The sequence below is a fragment of the Nanorana parkeri genome, unplaced genomic scaffold (assembly GCF_000935625.1).
Source record: "Nanorana parkeri isolate BGI_ZX_2015 unplaced genomic scaffold, ASM93562v1 scaffold207, whole genome shotgun sequence".
NCBI lineage: Eukaryota > Metazoa > Chordata > Amphibia > Anura > Dicroglossidae > Nanorana > Nanorana parkeri.
The window spans coordinates 362,398-368,397 of record NW_017306475.1 but is presented as its reverse complement, the minus strand read 5'-3'; positions in this window follow the sequence as shown (position 1 = coordinate 368,397).

Genomic DNA, 6,000 nt, shown 5'->3' with positions numbered 1-6,000 from the left:
TTTCAGAAGGATTATCATGGTCTAGCGCATTTTTTTGGATTCTGAACTGCTCATTCTGACAGTTTGGAGCAGTTGCATTATTTTCCAGGTTACAGACTTATTTGCCTGTTTCATATACAAGGTATAATTAGCAGATCTGTACAGTTGATAAAAAATCAATAATGGAAATTTGGAATAGCAAGGCTCTATAAACACTATATAGAAGCCACAAAAACGCTGTTTTACATTTACAATAGTTGAAATTATTTGGATTTAAACTATTGTTTGTGAGTGAACTTAACAGCGTTTAGTGACGATATAATCTAAATGCTTATATTACACCATGTTGTGTTTTTTATTATCTCTATCTTAGTAATATTTGTAGAACTAATTAGAATTGGATAAGAGAACCAGTAAAACAATTGATCAGGCAAACACATGAACATAGCAAATGTGTATGCTTTTAACATTGCGTGTCCCAGATAATTTATTGTGCAGATTCTTGCCCTATTTAGTAAAGAGACCAATGCAAACACATGACTCACAAGCCACACCCTTGTTTGTTTAGAAGAATTATTGCATGCCCTGTTTACAATAAATGACGCACTACAAGATGAATGTTATATTTAGTAAACATGAAATCATCCTTTATTTGTGGGATTTACACAGGAACAGATATGTTCAAACACTGTTCTGGAATGTGTTTTCACTCATAGGGTCACAAATAACACAAAGCGAGTTTAAAAATCATATAGTTTAGTTAGTTTGCAAAATGTTGTCTCTATGAAAAAATCATATTATGGTAGATTCTTACAAATTTCTTGAATGTGTTTCCAACTGTTTACCAAATGTAGACCAGTCAATGTAACAATAAAAATGAGATCCATTGTATACCCTTAAATATAGAATGGGAATGCAATCTCACATTTTATACACAGGACGGGTACATTTAGAGGTTAATAACAGGGAAATGCAGCAAAAAAAATGGATCATATGTAGATGTATAATAATACTTAATAATCAATCCAGAATAATCTTTTATTCTCTAGAAATGGAACCAGCTCAGACTGGCAGGTTTTATGTCTTTTGGAATTTTGTATGCTTGAGTTCTTCAGAAATACTATTTGATTGGGCAGTATTGAACTACAGCAGAATTCGGTTAGGAAGAGCAGATATCCAAAACTGGGTAATTGATTTTTCATTGCATGGTAGGTCAAAACCATTTTTAAATTGAAATTTGTTGACACACTAGATGCATGGGTCAAAATACCTGACTTCACTTAAAGGAGAACTATGGGGTCAGGGCTTTTCCCCATAGTTCTCCTTAGGGTAACGGGAGGACACAAACTAGCGTCCTCCCGTCACCCTAAGCTCAGTATATCGCGAGCTACAGATGCCGCAGCCGGAGCGGATCCCAACATCGATGTCGAGATCCGCCCAGCTGCGTGAGTGACAGCTGGCTCTGCCTATCTAGAGGCAGAGCCAGCTGTACCCGCCCTCTCCCCCGTCCGTTCTGCCAGTCAGCGCTGGTGGATCGGAGCAGGGAGGGGAGAATCCATCCCCTTCCCTGTCACGGCAGAGAGCCGTGATAGGATCGAGAAGTGAGCGAACACCGGCATGTGTTTGCTCACCTCACGATCTACTGAGCCGACCTGTGACAGTCTCATTGTCACAGGTCAGCTAGAACTATGAGGTGAGTGAAAAGCACTCACCTCATAGTTCTCCTTTAACATGTTTTCACAATATTATTTTTTAAGTCAGTATTTTTATTTTTGATAGCAAGGGAAAAAGTTAACATTTCTCTCAGGTTTATTTCTGTCTAACACCATTATGAATAAAAATTATGGAAACTCCACTTTCCTAGCAACTGATTTTTACTGCAATCTGATGTGCCGGGTTTTCATTCAATGATCTGCCAGCAATGAATCTACAGATTTTTTGGGAAGTAAATTGTAAGAAGATACCACTTTTAATACTTTTCCCATTACACATTAGTTCAATATGCAATCTGTGCAATCACCCAAAGCATAAGCTTGACTTACCCTATTACACTGGCTTTCATATATTATTAAGATCAGCAATTATAGATTAATGTACTGGAAACACTGCAATAGGCTTTAAGCTTTTTTTTAATGAGATTTTCATTTATTATGTCTTTATGATGGTTTTATAACTATTTTATGACCAGTGGCATGGATGCTAGATTTATGAGATTTAAGAAGTTACCTTAAAGGGGAACTCCAGGCATATATTTTTTATAAGTTTGTGCTGGCATACAAAAGCTACCTCTTCTGAGGTATATCATATGACCAGATCGCTGCTCTATTTTTTTTAAATCTTTGTTTTTATTTTCTCTGGATACTATAGCTGTCACTATACTTCCAGGGTTTGCATGCATGAGAGCTGCTTCCTCATAGAAGGAAGGGATAGTGTCATTTGTATGACTCTATCTTCCCTTTACTATTTACAGAACTTTGTGTATTACTTGCACACGTAGCGCCTTGAAGTACAGTGACCTACTTATAAATAAAAATTATGACATTAAAAGACAGAATGGTGATCCAGCCATAGGATAAACTGTCTGAGATGCAACTATTGTTTACAAATTTTACAGAATTAAAAAAATGATATGCCTGGAGTTCTGCTGTAAATCGTACTTTTGTAAATTGTAGCGTGACATTTTTAGATAGCCAACCTTCAAAATGTATGCATTATATATATATATATACACAAACAATACCCTTACCCCTTTTAGTCACCCCACTCAATAAAATAAAGTTAATCCCCCCAAAACTAACCTAATGTTGCAGTCATTGTTGCTGCACTGCAAATTAAAGGGTTCTTTATAGTAATCATGTTGTTGTCCATTACCCTGGACACTTCCCATCAAGGCCATTGGTGGGGTCCCCAGAGAGTCCTGAAAACTCCATGGTAATGTAAAATTGAGGTGTAATGACGAGACTGGTCAGTGGTGAGCCCAGGCTGTAGTGGTTGATCGTTGGTCTAAACTTTCAGAAGAGGCACCATGGATGCTCACACGAGAGCAGATTCAGGAGAGTAAAAAAGTCCTTAGAAAGGGTTTTTTGTGAATGTGAATAGCTAGGAAGAATAGGGCACTTCTAATTTTGCCCAGAGATGGACTTTCATAAAGTAATAAACACAAAGCAGAATCATTAGCTAAATATGTAGTATTTATTATTTAGCTTGTACTCTTATGATATGACCGTTGAGCTGCAATTTTACATTTTGCTTGTTACGATGAAGTAATGGTTGGAAATGTCATATTGATCCTCATGTATGAAAGTACTGCTTTTTTTATTGTATTGTGAATTATTGTTCCTTTGACAACAGACAGAAAAACAGTTTACAGCTATTCCTCACTGAACGACCGAGTTCCGTTCCTACGACCAGGTCGTTAAACAAATTAGTCATTAAGCGAGGAACTGTATACAGTACTGTACTGTATTAGTATAGTACTGTATAGTGTTGGAGATGTACAGTACTGTACAGTGTACTGTAAATCTGTCAATACAGTACTTACCGAGACTAGCAGCGGAGGCGGTGAGACGACGCACTGCTGCTGCCAAGTTCCCCCACGTACGGTCGGAGAGCTGGTCGTATGTGCGAGTGGTCGCAAAACAGTTAAGCAGTTAAGTGAGGAGTATCTGTACACATGTTTCCAGCTGTGTCTGAGAATGTTCACTTGTTACCTTTGTATAAATGTATACTGTTGTGTCAGGCTTTTAACATGTAAGGCTGGAACAGTTTGCTTTAAAATAGTGAATACTTTGAAAGCCTTTTTGTACACAGAAGAAAACAATGAAATGAAGGCCATTTTCTTTTTTAAATTGTTGTACACAAATGTATTATGTATACTATGCTGTTAAAGATGATATAGTCATATTCTTTCTGTTTACAACAAGAAAACATTATGGAAAAACAGTTGGATGAGAAAAAGAAACATGTTTCTCTCTAATAAGTGTCTCTGAATTTCATCCTTTGAAAACCACAATGTAGTTTTTGTATGAATAATGCTGTTTTAGTTTCCCAAATTTCAGCTCTTGCCTGTTTATGTTTACTTTGAGCTAAAGCATTTGTGGCTTATTTGTGTATCCCATTTCCCTCTCCATAAAAGTAAACCATCAAACTTCCTTATTTTTGCTGTTTTAATGTGCTGAAACTTAATCTGTTATTACTGTCACATACAACAATGCTTTATATGTATTTTTCTATTAAAACAATTTAAATAAAGGATATGAGGCACACGAATGGTCAAGCACGTCCTCCAGTATTTGTATTTGACAATAGTAAAAGCATTATTTAAAGTTAATCCTAAAGATATTGACTGCCATTGTTGACTTTCTTCTGAAAATGACAGTTGCCTGGCTGTTATGCTGACCCACCAGTCTCAGTCAATGTTCCGGAACAAGTATGCAGATGAGGGTGGGGGTAAAACCAAATTTCCTTTATATGCATAATTGTCCTAGGTCAGTGACTCAAAAGTTTAAAAAAAACTGGTAAAAGGGTAGCCACTGTCTGAAGGAGATTGAAGACGTGTGCCTTGGCTGATTGCCCTTATTACAAGTTAACTATCAAAAGCAACAAAGACGGATCATCCAGACTCTTGGTCAAATAAAAGGGTCAATGTGGATAACTGAAGCAGTTCATTGATTTTTCTTCTTTAAATAAAGGGCTTTTTTTGGTTTAATTCAAGATAATATTAATTATACTAGACCTTCAGTAAAATGTATATATGTACAGTATTGAGTATAAAATGAATAAGCGTACATTAAGAATGTGTGCAAGGAGGCATTTCAGATCAACAGAATTTTTAAATAAGGTCTGTACCTAAAAAGATGAGACATGTATTAAGATGAAATGCATGAGCAACGGGGTAAATATCATATTGCCTACACCCTCCAACTCATATACAGTATAATTATGCTATTGTGTTATCCTATTAGCCAGTTTCCTGTCCAGTATAGTAAAGCCTGATTGGCTTATAATGCTACCCCTTCCTCTCTCAGTGTGAATCGTGTTCTGCAGGATTCAAGAGGAGGCTCATATAAGCACGCATGAGATACTACTTAAAACTACAGGACTTTTTCATCAACAGATAACTGAGTTAACTCAGAGTATTTTATATCTGCCTACACTTCTGCTGTAAGGAAGCCTTTAATGTAGTTGAAATCTTTGCACAAATTACCTAATCAGACCCTTTCTTTGTATAGCAAACTTGAACCTTAGGTATCCAATAATTATGAGACAGACAGAAGCAATTACAACAGAGACTGAAGTGATTATTACCATGTCCATCATTCACTTCAAACCATTTTCAGATGTGATTTCTTATTCTTTTTAATACAACTGATATGGGCTACTTTAAATATTTCTCCTTTAGTAAATAAGCCCCTAAGTGTCTGTTCTGAGCATTGATGTAGTCAAGAGCTGAATTTTTATTCAGTCCACTGAAAGAAAAAACATGCCATTAACTCTTTTTTTAGTCTAATGTACAAGGGAAATAGAAAAAAAATGACACCAATTAAATGAGGTACACTATTTTTCTTAAAACTAATTGCATCATGTATCTATGAACAGAAAGTTTTTAGCCTTCAGATTATACCATGCTGTTTTCTCTACATTAAATTTGTTTGCATACCAACCAACTCTCTGAGGTCAGACATCTTAAATGTCCAATTAATTATTTAAATGATTTTGTGTCTTAGATTCCATCTGTTTCTGCAGCAGAACCCCTACCTTATTTTCTTTAAAATTCTAGACATATTCATAAAGTCCCAAGGCGACAGGCTGTGTGCTGCTTCAGGACTGTACATGTGTGTTGTGTTTCTACAGACCCCTCAAACAAATAATTTACCAATTAGCTTTGTCTACGTTGCTGTCTGCCCTAATGTTTATTAGTTCCAGCTAGGGACATATGATGAAATCCATCCCATATGAAAAACCACATCACCCTTCATACTCAACATATTTTATTCTTAGCTGCATAATGACATAGCATGT